This window comes from Wyeomyia smithii, chromosome 3 (assembly GCF_029784165.1).
Source record: "Wyeomyia smithii strain HCP4-BCI-WySm-NY-G18 chromosome 3, ASM2978416v1, whole genome shotgun sequence".
Lineage (NCBI taxonomy): Eukaryota > Metazoa > Arthropoda > Insecta > Diptera > Culicidae > Wyeomyia > Wyeomyia smithii.
The window spans coordinates 184,235,456-184,254,085 of NC_073696.1; positions in this window are offsets into that span (position 1 = coordinate 184,235,456).

Genomic DNA, 18,630 nt, shown 5'->3' on the forward strand with positions numbered 1-18,630 from the left:
AGACGGCAAAATATTTTCAAAAAGCAAACCGTACAAAAAAAAATCTCTTTTCATTTAGATTTTGGCAATTAGAACAGTGACATAGTTTGCGAACACGGAACCAAAATTTAGATCTGTGAAAATGTGACCTACAGCATGAGTAGAATAATTTCCGTTGCCAAAATCAGGGACTGTCAGGACAATAAAACGAATTAGGATCAATTTCGGGATAATTGATTTCGGAACATCTGCGTGCTATTACCGTTGTTGACATTGTCGTTATTATGCGATCAACATAATTGGTATTTTTGACTTTTGCCAAGAAGGGATAGAAAGGTCCGACTTCGGCAAGAAATGATGCTAGAGCTGAGAAGACATTTCACGGTAGAAAAAATGCAACTGCATTCTGAATCAGCATCACAGTCTTGTATACTGAATAATGAACTTGAACGGTCAATATCTTGAGAACACGTCTATGTTTAAGCATCAATAATTTTCGTGGCCAAAATACCCTTTATTTGTATCATACTGTCATCTTTAATTTTTTCCATTTTTGCTACTCATCTAATTGTAATTAACAGCTAGTCTGGCAAGCTATCAGGCACACTTAACCCAACAGACGGAAAACGTGATGGAATTTAAAGTGTTTGGCTATCTTGGGCACTCTTAACGACAGCTCCCGCAGTTACAAAGCAAATGTTTCACCAGCATAAACATCCCGCCATTTACCTGCTACATTCGCCATGAGGAAGGCTCTCCTGTACAGTAAGCTCGCTACGGTAAATCTTTATATCTATGGATGGTATATATTAGCTGTATACCATCGAGCCGATCATTGCTATGCCACGTTAGTAAATGATTGACGAACAAACAATGGTATACATAAACAACAGAATGGCGGTAGCCCGCGAAGGTTACCTGATGGCAAGAAGGAAAAAATAATAATAAATAGCACAAAACAAAACCACCACCGGGCCATCAAGCTATTCGCTTAGATAGGGCTCATAAATATAAGAAACATAATAAAACTTTTTCCAAAGCCATTTCAAAAAATTATTAAATATCAATTTAAAATCAATCGTGCTTAATCCAGTCCGTCGCTGTCTTTCGTCGTTGCGCTCACATCGGGTAAGCTTTATCAATTATGCTCGATATATATTTATCATGAATAAACTGAGCAATGTTGTCGATGGGACGGTTCGACAACAGTATCGAATAAACCTCGAAAGGATTTGAACACAGTGGATATAAATGCCTATTGAATACACGAGTGTCGTCAACATTTAATAATTTCGAATTTTACTATCTCATTGGCATGGCAAGAGGGACGAGGTTAAGCAGAAAATTTGTTGAATTTGTCATTTGTAAACGCTAACTCGATCTCTGCACCAATTGGTGGTATACGATAGTTCTATACTTCGCTTCAATTCATTAACGTGGACAAATAAGAGGTAAATGGATCCTAATTCAAACTTGAGCAAGACAGTTTTGAGCAAGGAACTTATTTCTATGATATTGGTTTGGCTTATCTCTGCAGTGTAGTAACCTTTTTGACGTAGGACTACGTCTTACTTTAGTAGGGTGGCATGCTGTGAAAAGTGTAACGAACATGTGTTTTCTTCCAATGTTGCATATTATGTTACTACCACTGAACGGATTTTGATCTCTACCTATCGTCTTGATCGAAAGCAAAAACAGTATCTCAAACTTATGGTATAATAATCGACATATCTTTGCATTAAAAAAATATGAAAAGTTGAGTTGAAAATCACTATTTTCATTTTGATTTCGCAATCTTCATCCAATCACATCACTATTTCAAAGATTAGTGTCTTAATCAACAGCTAAAATAATACCCAAGATTGTGATATAATATTTAAACCTTTTCAATACTAAACTAGTTAAAAACTGTGTTGAAAACCTTCTATCTTCAACCAGCTACAAATTAGCTTCTCCTTCGCTCGCTTTTGGCAGCTTGCTAGCTTACTACATAGAGAATGTGCGAAAATCAATCGCTAATTTCAATTACATAGCCGTGATGCACAGACGGCATTCGAACCATACCCTTATGGGATAATCTTCTGCGCGGAGTGTCTATTAACGATAAAAAATAGCGTCTAGGCGGATTATTTGATCAGTATTGTGATTTCGGCAAAATTGTAGATAATAATTTTCTCCTCATAAAAAAATAAACACTGTAAAACAATTAGAAGATAAAAATTGTTTTCGGCAAAAATCATACCGTTTTTCAGTTATTATCCTACCATGTTCGAACAAGCATCAATATTTGGGTAACAGTGTGTAGTTTTTGTAAAAACGGATATTTAAAAAATAAACTTTTGAAGCTATTCAGTTTAGTATTATTCTTTTAACTTCATCCCATCAATTTGTTTTTTGTTCTTACAACAACAATAATATCTACAACTTCGCTGAAAACATAACATAATTCAAGCAAACCATTTTGCTCTAATAAAATAAATTGGTTTTTTTGAAAAAGTTTACGGTTTATTTGTTCTTAGAACCGTATTTTTATTAACTACAGCTTTGCCGAAAACACAATGCCAATCAAACAAATCGTTTTTCTGATAGAGACTATTTTATTCATTGTCACGATTTTGGATAGTTTCTTTGAAAGAGCAGTCATGAGCAGGGCTCTACATTTTCGCAACAAAACAGTGAAACTGAATATCTCGCGCTGTCATTTCGAATCAAACAGTTTCATTTTCACTTGATTCCTTTCGGCTACTGTCATCGAATCACTTCTTACTCTTTTTCCCGTCTGTTGTACATCGGATCATTTCAAATGAAACTGATGACTAACTGATGACGGAGAGGGAGACTCTTTCCTTTCCTTTACCGTCTCAATTGAAATTAGCACCGCATCGCGTCGTTTGGTGATAGTTTTCTTATAGCGCAAGCTGTAATTAGAAGGCAACGGCATCTAATAAATACGTCAAGCAAGTTCCGATCAATATTTCCTTCCTTTTTCCTATAGATGTTCGTTAAGTACTGTATAGAAGCCTCCTGCTTCCGTCAGCGCTCAATGTCATTTCCAATTGAGAATCGTCATGTGAGAGTGATGGTGATAATCTCCGCTTTCAATTGAAAAGCATTGGTATCAATTTCAAGCCCTTCAGTTGTCAAAATCAAAGCAAGAGCTTTCGACTGGGTGTCATGTGATTCACGAAGTGCTCGAAAATGATACAAAAACATTTCAATTGAAAGCGACGGGTCAAAGCGTCACTATAACCTGATAATTGTCAATTGAAAATGACTTTATCAGGCTCTGGTCGTGAATCACCATGAACAACTGATATCATAAAATAACCTCCCTTTCAAAAAAGAAAAAACTGTTGAAAATTTCAGCGAAATCGGAAATGGCATGTTAGAAGAATATTTAATCTTGTTCTCTGTTAATGAGCTGCATAAGTGAGTTAGAGTTCTCTGTTAATGATCTGTAACTTCACTTGTAAGTGATTAACACGGCAAGCATGTATTGCTGAGTCTACTTACCTAACCAATCAGACGAGAGTCGTGGTAGCTCGTGCTGTATCAAGAAGCTGTCGTCATGTTGCTCGGTTTTGGGCTGTGTTTCTCCAGTTTTCCAGACGTTTCATTACCCGCAAGTCTCTTTCGATCTGGTCGAGCCATCGTGGTACCGACAGGGTTACTAAAAAAAAGTGATGTCGCAGAGTTGTCGTCCGGCATCCTTACGACACGTGACCGGCCCACCGCAACCTATTGACTTTCGCGAGGTGTGCAATGGGTTTCTCTCCAAACAGCGCGTGCGGCTCGTGGTTGATGCGCCGTCACCATTCTCCGTCTTCCGTCTGTACTCCATCGTAGAAAGTCCGTAGCACCTTCCGTTCGAAAACTCCAAGAACGTTAGAGTCCTCCGCGAGAAACGTTGTTGTCTCTATTCCGTAGAGGACTATCAGTCTTATCAGGGCTTTGTACACCGTCACCTTTGTGCGTCGTCACACTCGACTCAATCGAAGTGTCTTCCGACGTGAAGAGTAAGCACGGTTTCCAGCCTGGATGCGTGTCTGAATCTCTTTGCGGGTGTTATTGTTGGCGGTCATTAGTGACCCCAAATACACGCACTCGTCGACCACCTCAAGCTCATCGCCGTTTGCAGACTTCAATTGGGATGCTGATGTTGTTCTCCTTGGAGCCTCTAACCCGCATGTGATTCGTTTTCTAAGCATTTATTCGCAGTCCGATTCGTTCGACTTTGGCTTTCAGTCGGGCGTAAGTTTCCTCCGCCGCCGCAAAGTTACGTGTTGTGATGTCAAAGTTATCCGCGAGGCCTAGAAGCTTAACAGACCTCATGAGAATCGTGCCATCCGGGTCGATGCCCGCCGTACGGATCACACCCTCAAGAGCGATGTTGAACAGTTAACAGGAAAGTCCGTCATCTTGTCTTAATCCTCTGCGCGATTCCTAAAACACGCACGTAGCACATCACTTGCGCCATGCTGGCCTTGATCAGTCGAGTCAGTTTATTCGGAAATCCGTTGTCGTGCATGATCTACCATAGCTGTTCTCGATCGACTGTATCATAGGCCACCGTGGAGTCGATGAAGATGTGATGTATGGGCACATTGTGCTCGCGGCTATTCTGTAAGATCTGTTGGATTGAGAAGTTATGGTCCGTGATGACACGGGCTTCCATGAAACCCGCTTGATACTAGCCTACGAACCTCCTTGTTAAGAGTGATGGACGACGAAACAGGAACTGTGAGAGTATTTTGTAGGCATACCATGGTAGTTGAGGCACTCCAGCTTGTCGTCCTTCTTGTAGATGGCGCAAACGACTCCCTCCATCCACTCGTCTGACAGTTTTTCCTCCTCTCAAATCCTGGAAATGATCCATTGCAGAGCTCCAGTCAACGCCACTCTCCCATTTTTTAAGAGCTCGCCTGGCAGTCTGTCTCTGCCTGCGGCTCCAGCTCCTCATGTTCACGATCCTCTTGCTGGCGCTTCTTTCGTCTGAGAATCGTGGTCATGTCGTTCCGTGCCCTTTTGTAATTGGCCTTATTCTACGCAAAGCTTCTCTGCCGTGGGTTAGTACCGCATCGAGCTTTTGTGCGTATTCCTTCACAGCCGGGGGTCCTGCAGTTGCTTGGTGTTGAGCCGCGGGATTCGGCGATGTCGCGCGAGATATACGGTCGACAGTATACGCAAAGATATCGCAACTAGGTAGTGGTCCAACCCAATATCCGCACCGCGATTGAAGCGTACGTTTGTAATGTCTGAGAAGAGCCGGTTGTCGATGAGACATGGTCAATTTGGTTTGCTGTACGTTGGTCAGGTGATCTCCAGGTGGATTTCCTTTCGGGGAAAGAAGGTACTTCGGATTGTCCGTCCTCGGACGGGGCTACCGTCTTGGGTTATTCCAATTGTCAAGACACCGCATTTAATAATACAGCCGTCCACTCCGGTTTCGACGCTGTTTGAGCCGCCCCTAACATGAAGAACAAACGCCCCCTCCCTGTCAGCTGACGACCAAGCTCCCACCGGTTCACCCATCTTCCTTTTGTTGCTCGTATCCCAGTCGGAGAGCTTCGTAGCCGCAGGTTTACAGAGTCCGCTTTGATAAGCGAGTGGTTGTGGGTTCGAATCTAAGTAGAATCATGCCATCCGGTTGTCAAAGGACTCCAATTAACATGGGTTTATTCTCAGGCTCTCCACTACATACCCTTCTTTCAAGTTGAATTCTATAGTGCCCCTGCTGACTTCAGCCTAACAAAAAAAGTCCCTCATATAATAAAACTGTTCTGAGTAACGTATAATAGTTCTCTTCAGGGAATTTTTGATAAGACTCCTTCCTCTTGACAAACAAATAAGTCCTACTTATAATAAAATTGGCCAGAGGTGAAGCATTGAGTGCCTCTTCAGGAAATTGTGATTGTGACGCGGTGTTGGTAGGAGGAACGAGGTCTCGATAAGACTCCTTCCTCTTGACAAAATAAGTCCTTCTTACACACTTAAAACTGGATCTCGAGCTCGGCAAAAAAAAACATCCGAGTTCACTCGGCAACTTTGGATTTAACCGATATTTCAGCAAAAAAATGCTGGTTGCCGAAAGTCGTCAGATCATTTTGCCGAGACTTCCTCCAAAAAACTAAGCTTGACGAATCTCGTCTCTATTTTTTGCCGAATTTATCATTAAACACTGTTGATGCCGAGGTCAGCAAAAGCATTACTGGTATTTCGGCATATTTTTTTTTATTTTAAAAATGTAGTTCTGATTGGTGGGAAGGGAACTCAAAGTGTTGTTTTAAATCGTGTGAATACAATATGGTATTTATTTCAAGGATGGGCATTAGATGTAGTTTTAGACTAGATGTTTTGCTCAATGCCCTACTGGCGAGCAAGATAACGATAAGTATTCAAGATTTAGTATGAATAAATCACTTTACTTACTAAAACTCATCGAGCTCATAATTTATCTTTTGAAAGAAAATTACCGAAATCACAGCGAAACTATTCTCTGTGATTGGATTCCACTGAAATACGGCTACCTGGCCAGAAAGGAACGTTAGGTCTAGCCTCAGTTCAGGGATTTGTAATTTGGCGATATTGATAGGATAGAAAGAGGCTCGGTATAGTAGAGTAGTAATCTTGAAATGAAAGGGTAAACTCTCACTCAAGCACGGATATAAATGAAAAGAGTATCATTCACTTTAATAGTGATACTGCCAACAATATGGAGTGCGGAATACATAAAACACCTGGGCAATATATATCACAATAGATCAAAAATGTCTCTGGTCGCAGTGATGAGCAGAGTTGCCATTTTCACAGATTTTTCTGTAAAATCACAGATTTTTTCCCTTTTTCAAATCACAGAATCTGTGATCACAGATGACAGATATTTTTGGAAAATCACAGATTTTTCCCATAAATGCCGGAAATAACAAATTACCTACATTCTACAGGTTAAACTCAAAGATTCGAAGGTACGATTTTCCGGAAGCTCGAATAATCATCCGTAGAAAATAGTTCGACTATCCGGAGTCATTCCTTTCGCAAATTTCGAATTCGTTTACAATTCCGACATTTGCCTTTTTATCGATTCCATCTAGGAATGCTAGTTTTTCGCGCTATATGCTGCTTAGTTAACTCAATGAAGTGTGCAGAGAGGTGAACTGATTGAATCACCTCATTATGATTGAATTTACGATATTTTGACTTTTACCGTATCCAACGTATGGATGAGTTTCTTCTGACTAAATCATGACCACTTTCTCTGATGCGCAGCTTATCTGGTCTCAATACCAACCTGAAAAACACTTAGTTGAGGAACAAGTTGACTGTTCCAATGCAATTTTAAAAGCTAAATAGTTATTTTAATTATAAGTGATCAGTTCTCACTCAACCCAGCTAGCTCTTTATGGGGTTATATCAGGGTCGGCAACCGACTGATGGGGGACTCATGCAACCCGACGACTTACCGTTAGCGAAGCGGAACGATCAAGAGACGTTTAGGAAAGGGTAACTGGCTCTTAATATACAAAAGAAAGGGGAATTCATGCTATAACTATTTATTAACTATCATCGATGTAGCGCTAAACGATGAACGTTGGGGCCCATTGATGAACGATGCGCAGCAGGAGAGGAGAGGGACATACCTTGAAGACACGCGTTCCGGATGATGTCGATGGTTCCGAAGAATCCCACGGCTTACCCAGGATGCCAGACGTAGCACACGGCTCACACGGACGATCCGCCGCCGCAGGGTAGAAGGCCCCAGAGCCAGGTGGACCACCTCCAAAATCGTCCACGTGTTCGCACGGCGGTAAAGGTGTAACCACAGGGAAGTTGATTCCGGCTACTCGTGGCCTATTGATGAAGTCCGCTGGGAAGAGACTGACAGCTCCCGAAAATCGCCCTCTGACGAACGTTGGTCCTCGGCACTACTCTCGATAGCCCTCTGGCTCGACCGCCAACTCTGGCTGACCAAACTAATCACCGCCTTCTCGAAATTCTATCACTTCTTTGAACTTTCGTTAACTTTAATTTTGTAATCTTCAGACCTTCTCGATCTGTCATGTTCCCGATCTTGTCCTCTCTCTCTCTCTCGCTTGTTCTCTCTCTCACTCTCCTATCTCCATATCGGATACCAAATTTTCGTGCAGTTGCACAAGTGGTATAAACTTTTCCCTGGATCATTTTAAGGGGTGGGTTATTTTAGTGCGGACTTTTTGCCGTCTTTTATCGTTGCGGTCTTTCCGTTACAAATATATATGTATATTTCGGGGTTATTACCATTTCCCTGGGCTATGTTTTACGAAGGCTTTAGTGCCTTCGTGCTAAGCCCCAACACCTGGTCTGGATGTTCCGGGGTGGACACGGAAGGTCTCTTTAGAGAGCCCAGGGGTTGCATTTTAGACAGTGCCCCCTCACTTCCTCAAACGGTAACGTTCACATCGAATATTTTTCCGCAATTTTTCGAAGCCTAATTATCGGTTGGAATGGGTACACTTACCCTATGTTAAACAAAAATACAAAATGATTCAGCAAACAAAAATAAACTAACAACAATTAACAGAAAAGAACCAGAAAAACAACAAAACTACTTTACTTAACCTACCTGCATACTAAAATTTTACATCTAACATTTAACTCTACAAAACCCACACCAAAACGTCTCACATTCGTTACCGTTTCATGTTAACAACATGTCCGGTAACACAATCGAGTGGAGAAAAATTTAATGTTAAAATAAAACATTTCAATCAATCTCGTTTCGTTTTTAAACAAATAATCATACCCCAGATATGATCACAGATTTTTTATCGTTGGTCACAGATTTTCACAGATTTTTGTCGTCAAAACACAGATTTCGATACGGCAACTCTGGTGATGAGTCCACACAAAGGAAAAAAAATCCCAGTCGGTACCACGCAATATGCTTTGGACCACACTGGGGTCTATTTTATGCCAACTAGTGCGGGTGTACTGCTGTTTACGCACTGCCCAGCAGTTTACCAACCGAGTTCATTGCTGTTCATTATTTGAGACCGATTATTTTATGTGAGATGCAAACAGCCAGATAAAGTTCAACCTTCGCTCTGAAATTGGCAAGTATTCATCAATGTAAAGAGAACAATTTTGCTTCTATATAAAAAAATTAAAATATCCTCAAAATAGAATAGAAAACTATCGTAGTCTCACGTTAACCATGCGGTCGTGTCCTGGATATTATTCTGCTACTTTTTGTAGTTTGTTGTTTGTAGTTGTAATAGTTTAAAAATGTGGTCAACAACAATGTAACCTCCAATATAACTTTTTCATAAAAAAAATATATATTTTCACACCAAGATATTTTTTATAATTGTGTTACTTTAAAGTTTGTGATAATTTAAGGACAAGAAAATTTATCAGGAAATTTATTGAGAATATGACTTTCAATCAAATTTAATTAGCAATGCAAAATCTGTAAATTTTCGAAAGATCATTCGAATTTCCATAATTAACAATAATCTGAAGATTTCACCCAATTCTCTTCCAATAGTAGAGATTTCCTCAAGTTTCTTTTATTGATATAAATCAAAGTTTGAAAACTTTATTGGCAGATCAATAATATACAACCATATAACAGTAATCTAAGAGCTCAAAATATATTATGAAAAATACGTTAACAAGGTGCGCTTCATCTAAGTGAAGGTTTCTGTGCGATTACCCTCTGGGGAAACCGCAAAATTGCCCAGCCTCGTAACAGCAGCATGTCATCAGAAGTATTCAACAATCGTCCACCAATCCTCGCCGAGAGAGACTAATCCGTCACTCATTTAAATTATAATCGATTTTTAAACAGAAATTAATTGGCTTCCATTTACCCTTCAGTTTTTTTCAGCCTATTTTAACCGAACCATCCCCCTGATGCTGGAGATTGATGTGTACTTTTGTAACGCATTCAATTTATTTCCAGAAAATTGCGGCTTACGGTATTGACTCAGGGATGCCTCGCTCTGTCCTGCTCTGATAAACGACACTTTGGTACGCCACCAACCGAGCCTCACACACTCTAGCCTGCGCCATTCGAAATCATAATCCCTTGCCGACGCGCGCCATCGTGCGAAAGTAGGTTGCCTCTTTCTCTCTCTGCGTGCCCGCCACATAATCTAGAAACAACCAACGGGGTTGAAGAGATTCGTTGCTTAGAATTTAATTACACCCTAATTCATCATCCATTTTTACTCGACAGCAATCACTCAAAACAGCTCTGCCAAGACATCCCCTAATCGAATTTAGTGAGAACTGCTATCATTTATGTAAATATTTCTTCCGAGATTTTGGCAGCATCCTGATTATCATTTTGTAGGTTCACTACAAACTAGTCCCTTTCATATGAATTATATCACATGAATCATGAGATATGACTGTTTCATAAACAGTTCTATATTATTACTATTTTATTGTAATGGTAAACATGTAACATGAACCGTAACACTGACTAGTTTGAATCAATTAAAAATGTTTTTGCAGTACACTAAGAACCCAGTTTCGTTCACTGTGTTCTACTCAGAGCTCATAGGCACACGTTAGAGTACTACTTCTTATTTTTTTTATATTATAGCACCTTATAACTTATAGGAATATTTGAATTTAGAATCAATATTTTTATTGAAGTAGTCTTTAGTGAAAAACTCAAACTACCGAGAACATTCTGTAAAATAAAAAGAGATATGTTTTTCTGAGTTTTTTGTAAATATAAAAACAAATTAAATGGAATAAATAGGAATTTATATAACATTTAATAAACTCTTGCTATTCCTACTATTGTCACTAAGTTGCGATTGTAAAAAAAATCAAAAAGATTTATTACTTTCTTCATCGGGACATCTGAAACCCCATACACAAATATTGAGTGGGAAAATTAAAATCAATATTTTGTTAAATTTTTAACTAATTTTTGAACTTTGATCTTAAATATATCGAAGTTTTACTAAACGTGAGAGCTTGAGAGGTCCTGGCTTGCAAAAACCACTATACCAACTATATTTCCACTGATAATAATATTGTCTTCTGTATTGATCCTAGCAATAGTGAAAGTATCCGAAAAAATGTCAAACACACTTCCAACTATTTCAAAAGATTTGCTGGACTATCATTGCATTTTTCGCAAAGTTTTTGTGCGAAATTAGAACAAAATCTGTACATAATAAAACCTTTAAAATTTATTAAACATCGAATCGAAACTAATCTGCATAATCGTTTGCATCAAAACAACATGCGTATAACGTTTGCATTAAAATGGACAAAATTTGATGGTTTTTCATGGGTTTACCTTTACACTCACTGACAAAACTACCAGCCATAGTAACCCCTGAGTCAGCAGAAAAAAAATTGACAGCTCTATCAGACGAATTCCAACCGTGAAAACAGTGAAGCTACTCCGTTCAGAAGTGTGCGCGTTCAAAGAACGATTCCCCCTTCGCGTCGAAAAGGACATCGTACGGCAGCTTGTGGACACCGGATACGCCCGTTGCTGCATCTACAACATCTTGGCACTATTGGACAACAATCAGAGCAATGAAAGAAAGCCCGGTTCTGGACGGCCGACGATCCTGAGCGACATCAGTGCGTCTTGAACTGTCCTACAGATCAGACGTTTTTTCGGTTGCTTGTGGACTGGTCTTTGACTGCCTATAGCTTCAAAGTTTGTGTTTTGTCAGTGTGTCTTTTAAAGACTACCTGAAAGTTATTTTCCATCAGTCTTTCTCAAGACTACCTACTTTTGAATTGAATATTTGTTTTAACTTTTTTCGTATCACCTGAAATGGCTGGACGGAAAAAGAAACCTCGCATCGCTGCGGGGAGGAAAAGAGAGGCATCCCTTTCTGACACTTCGAGTGTCTGTAGTGACAATCCTTTTGATATTTTGCCTGAGCAAGAAGCTGGTGAAATGGAAGTTATTAATAATGAAACTATACAAAATATAAAATCTTTAAAAAAGGAGAAAGTTCCACCTATTGTGGTAACTATTTCTTCTGAATTTAATATATTCAAAAAGGAACTTTCAACGTTTGTTTCTGACGTTAAAGTTACCTATCAAATTGGCCGTAGAGGTGAATGCCGCTTATTAGCCGACTCAGTAAAGGGCCGTGATCGTCTTGTTCAGTATTTAACTGACAAGATGTACAAATTTTTTACATATGACACCAAGAACGCCAAGCCGTTCAAGGTTGTCTTGAAAGGTCTCACCAACGATCAAACCGTTGATGAGATCAAACTTACTTTAACAGAATTACTTGGCATAGCCCCTACCCAAGTAATTCTAATGAAACAAAAATCACGAGGCGAAAACAGTCAGAGAACTGGAATTTCCCTTGTTAATTATTTAATTCATTTTAACCGCAATGAGGTTAACAACTTAGAATTTTTTTGAAAAAGCACATGCTTTGTATAATGTGCGTGTAAAGTGGGAAATTTATAGGAAGTATGGCGGAGGTGAAAAGCATATCACCCAATGCCGTACTTGCCAACGTTATGGCCATGGTTCCAAATTCTGTAACATGGACCAAAAATGTCTTAATTGTGGAGACTCTTCTCACAAAAAAGACACATGTCCTGTGAAAGAGAGTAAAAATTTTCGCTGTGCGAATTGTAACGGCAACCATATGTCAAATTTTTATCAATGCCCAGTCCGTTTAGCAATTGTTAAGGCAAGGCAAGGTAAACAAAATTCAATTTCTCAATTAAAACCAACTTCAAAACAAAATTCTCCAAGCGTACCAGCGGCGCATAGTTTACCTACTCTGCCGCTCATAGCAAGTCCGTCCCATTTGCGTTTTGGTGCTGACGAGAAAACAGCAATTGAAAATCGTAACGCTTTGGGTGAAATTTGGCACTCAAATGCTTTTTCAATCAAGACCATCAACAGAATTTAGTACTGCAATGACAATCTAACACTTTTACATCATAAAACTTGTATAAACACCGAAATTTGACCAAAATTTGTTGAAAATCATAAGCTGGGACTCACATGCGATTACTTTTACGGTACGTAGCCAGAATGTTAGCAAGTCAGTCCCATAGCCGGCTACGACCGGTGATGAAAAACAAACTACTGCAAATCAATGGCGGTGCTATAGCTTGCGTTTGGAATGAATCCACCGCTGGTCAATTCATAAATGACCTTCTCTCGTGCCTTATTAAACAAGTTTTTTGTGAGAAGCATAACATAATGTACCAACTGCGCCGCTCAGAATAAAATTAGATTTTGTTTTTACATTTGATACTACTGATAAATTCGAAATCAGTGTAGGTAACTTATTCTAAATTTTCCTGAGAGCGGTCACACGTTCGTGACGGCGGACAGCTTCGACGTAACAGTGGAAGCAAATATGAAAAAACAAATATAGCTTAGGAAAATGTTTGCTCCGTTAAAAAACAGTTAAGTAGCGTACCGAAGTATTTGATATAACTAACAAATTCCTCAAAACAAAATTCATGACAATAATGTTACAATTCTGGCCCACGTCTTTACATAAAATACGGATAAAATACGAAAAGTAGTATTTACTCAAGAATGCTTTAACTAACAATACAGTGACACACCTGAAGCGTTCATTGTCAACAACCAACAGCTGAAAGAAGCTACTGGTGGAAACTTTGTCTTGAAGAAAACATTGTACTATCAGCTAGAGCCACACGATGTAGAACGTGTAAAATTCAATCAAACCTCCTATCGAATATCACTTGGTACATCTAATTCTAAACCTGAAGACCATAAGTTGTGGTAAATATCACATTTTTCGTAATCATTATTGGCTGTGGGGTTAAATTGCGAAGATTTTTGCAATGGGACCGACTTGCGATCACTTTAGCTATGGGACAAACCGACTTGCTATTTTTTTCATAGTTCCTCAGAACGAAGTATTCAAAAATATTTGTTCTATCGAAAGTAGAATAAAGTAAATAAACTCAAAATTGACAAAAATGCAATTGGGACGGACTTGCCATGAGCGGCAGTACTCCTTTGCATACCCGTTTAACTTATGCACAGGTTACAGGTAGTTCGAACATTATACCGCCTAGTGTTGGTAGTTCGAAAATGACCGTTAATATGGGTGAGCAAAACACGCTAGAAAATAATTGTACACCTATTACTCCATCTAATATTGCTGCCGAAAATATTTTTTCTAATGTCAACTGCCTGGGGCCTATTACGGCAGGTAAACTTTCTTTTTTGCAACAGGCAATGTTCGATCTTATGAAAGCCATGTTGCAGGCAAAATCAATGTTTGAAGCCATTCAAATAGGCACAAATTTTACTATTAAAATTGTTTCTAATTTAAAATTTAGCAATGATTTTAAATAAAACAATTAAAATATAAAATTGGAATGCTCGCTCATTGAAGGCCAATGAGAATGAGCTTTTTAATTTTTTAACAGTAAATAATGTGCATATTGCAATTATTACTGAAACATTTTTGAAACTTAACATAAACTTAAAATATGATCCCAATTACGTGGTTCATAGATATGATAGGATTCAGGGTTCCGGCGGTGGAGTTGCAATTGTTATTCATCGCCGAATCAAACATCGTGCTCTTCCCCATCTTGAGACGAAAGTTATTGAAACTTTGGGAATTGAAGTTCAAACTGAACTTGGGATTTTATTTATTGCCGCAGCATATTTACCATTTCAATGCACACGCGAGCTCAAAAATTATTTTAAAGGTGATTTACAAAAACTCACCAGAAATCGTTCGAAATTTTTTATAATCGGCGATTTTAACGCTAAACATCGTTCATGGAATAATTCTCAAAGTAATTCCAATGGCAAAATTTTATTCAATGATTGTTCTTCAGGATACTATTCTATTTTGTCTCCGAATAGTCCTACATGCTTTTCTTCTGTAAGAAACCCTTCAACAATTGATTTGGTGCTAACAGATCAAAGTCATGTATGTAGTGATTTGATCACACATGCTGACTTTGATTCTGACCATCTTCCAATAACTTTTTCTTTATCACATGAATCAGTTTTAAACCCTATGAGCTCTGTTGTTAATTATAACAAGGCTAATTGGGAAAGATACAAAACTCATATTGAGAGAAATTTCAATAATGAGCTTGATTTGCAAAACGAAGTGAATATTGATTCCGCTTTGGAAGCATTAAAATGTACAATTGTTGATGCCAGGAATTATTCTGTTCCAAAGGCTCAAGTGAAATTTGATTCATCAATAATTGGCGAAAATCTTCAACTTCTAATTCGTTTGAAAAATGTCCGCAGACGTCAATATCAACGTTCTCGTGACCCTGTTTTTAAAACTATTTATAAAGATTTACAGAAAGAAATTAAACATAGATTTACTCTTCTGAGAAATCAGAATTTTGAGTCTAAAGTTGAAAAATTGAAACCATATTCAAAACCATTTTGGAAGCTGTCGAAGATTCTTAAGAAGATTCTTCTATTCCAGTTTTAAAAGATGGTGAACGTTTTCTTGTATCCAATGAACAAAAGGCTCAAAGACTTGCTCAGCAGTTTGAGAGTGTTCATAAATCAAATTTGAATTTTGTGAGTCCAATTGAAAATGAAGTCACACGTCAATTTGATTTAATTTCTTCCCAGAATTTTTTACCTGCAGAAATAATTGAAACTAACTTGAATGAGATTAAATAAATTATTAAAAATTTCAAAAATATGAAAGCACCTGGTGACGATGGAATCTTTAATATACTAATCAAACATCTCCCTGAGAGCACAATGGAATTTTTAGTGAAAATTTTCAATTGCTGCTTCAAAATTGCATATTTTCCCAAATTATGGAAAAATGCAAAAATTACTCCCATTTTAAAACCGGATAAGAACCCAGCTGAAGTTTCAAGTTATCGACCAATCAGTTTGCTTTCTTCAATAAGTAAACTGTTTGAGAGAATTATTCTTAACAGAATGATGTCACACATCAACGAAAATTCAATTTTTGCAAATGAACAGTTTGGATTTCGCCATGGGCATTCCACAACTCATCAATTGCTCAGAGTTACTAATATGATACGAGCTAACAAATCTGAAGGTTATTCCACTGGAGCTGCTCTTTTAGACATAGAAAAAGCATTCGACAGTGTTTGGCATAAAGGTTTGATTGCGAAATTGCAAACTTTTAATTTTCCAATTTTCCTAATCAAAATTTTAAAAAATTATCTTACTGATCGAACTCTGCAGGTTGTCTATCAGAATTCAAAATCTGATAGATTTCCTGTCAGAGCAGGTGTACCTCAAGGTTCAGTCTTGGGTCCAGTCCTGTACAACATATTCACTTCAGATCTTCCTGATTTGCCTCCAGGATGCACAAAGTCATTGTTCTGCGATGACACAAGCATTTCCGTAAAAGGAAAAAGTCTTCGTGTCATATGCAGTCGATTGCAGAAAAGCTTAGATATTTTTTCTTCCTACTTGCAAAAGTGGAAAATCTCTCCCAATGCTTCTAAAACTCAAATGATAATTTTTCCGCATAAGCCTAGGGCTTCTTTCCTCAAGCCAAACAATAATCACGTTGTCAAGATGAATGGGGTTATTTTAAGTTGGGTTAATAAAGTTTAAAGGTTAATTAAGTTAGGTTAAGTACTTGGGACTTATTTATGATAAAAAACTTATTTTCAAAGAGCACATTGAGAGTATACAAGCCAAGTGCATCAAATATACGAGATGTTTATATCCTCTCATTAACAGGAATTCTAAACTTTGTTTAAAGAACAAACTTTTGATTTACAAACAAATTTTTAGACCAGCAATGCTTTATGCTGTACCGATCTGGTCAAGTTGCTGTTCAACAAGGAAGAAAACACTCCAAAGGATTCAGAATAAAATTCTGAAAATGATTTTGAAGCGTCCTCCTTGGTTTGGTACACTCGAATTACATAGACTTACTGGTGTTGAACCATTAGAAGCTATGTCAAATAAAATTATTAACAATTTTCGACAAAAATCGTTGCAATCCTCAATTGCTACGATAAGCTCTCTTTATAGCCAATAAGTTAGCAATTAAGTTAGTTGTAAGTTTACTTCCCCTTTCCTGACAAGTAGGTTTAAATCCCTACGAATTATAAGTCCTAATTGCGAAAGCAATCAAATCCTAACAATTAAAATTACAAATTTCTAACAGTGTTGAGAAGTCACCATTTGTGATTGGACACACATACTCATTATTTACTAATATTTATCATAAATACTTAAGCTACTAACAAATCCCCCCTTAAAAAAAAAAAAAAAAAATCCTGAGCGACAAGAAGCTCTTCAGGCTCTTCAGACCGAGGCAAAGTGGCTACATCGCTGCGTGCGCTTGGTCGGGAGGTCGGTGCAACTGGCCAAACAGTGAAAAAGTGCCTGGCGAACATGGACATACATGTCAGAAAGCAGCAGTCCCTTTCACTAGTCCGGAGCTGCAGGCAATTACGCAGTGGCAGCGCCTGAATAAAATAGTCGAATCGATTTTCCCGGCAATGTGGCGGTGGTGACGGACACGAGACCTATCTCACTCTGGATGGTCCTGCCAGAACACTGTGTATTTCGCTCCCGCAACGAAGGAAGTGAGCATCGCGGTGAAGTTCCTTTCACACACCAAGTTCCCCAAGAAGGTGCTGCTGTGGCTGACAATCAGCGAGAAGGGGATGTCAAAGCTGCTCTTCTTTCATTCTGGACTGGCCGTGAACAAGGAAATTTATAGTACCAAGTGCCTGCCTGAAGATGCGTAATTCATCAAGAAATACCGTAAGACCGAGCCCGCCCAACGTCCCCAAGTTGCGTCCCATCGAGGATTTCTGGGCAAGCGTGAAGCGTAAGATCTACTCCAACAATTTTGTCCCGAAAACTGAGTAGGAATTGATAAATAAGCAAAGCAAAGCCTGTACAGTACAATTGCGGGGCTAGCGCTACGATCCTACTGACACTAACAGTCTCTACCGAGCCGAGACTCGAATCTACGACGACTGGCTTGAAAGGCCAGCATCGTACCTCGAAACCATCTGGGACGTGAATTGATAAATAAAACGACGAAAGAATTAAAAAAAAACATGCATACAAGCATGTTTTCGTCTGCCATGGCGAATGTTCCGGTTAACTGCCTGAAGGCCGCACGCAACAACGTAAATTTTTGTTGCGAAGAAGCTAACATGATTACCTTCCACGGAAAACTTATCAAACTCAATTATCTGTCTTAGTTACTTTTTTATCACCATCCGAAAAAAGTCTTTTTTTTCAACGCATACCTTATTTTAAAATATTAAGGTAGTTTCAATATTTTAATGGTCAAATTTCTAAGGTAAAGGTCATTCTCTATTTGACACACTTAAATTCTTGTATAATTGACCCTATGATATCAAAATATAATATTTAGTTTTTTGCAGCCTTGTCCAGTCACTCATCTTTGTGTTTATCAACACATAAATTGCATCACATCAGTTTTTAGTAGGCATTGTAATGAGCAGAAAAAAACGCACAACCTTATTGAGCGGTGCCTTTGCGCATAGGGAGAGTATAATTTAACTACACATATGAGTAGGCGAGCCAAAGCTGCGTGCTGTTGAATAAATTAACTGTGTCTACACCGTGATAATAAAAAAAACTCAGTGAGCATAGCGCAGAGCCCTACGTAACTGCTACAGAATACTTTATCAAGAAAACAGCCA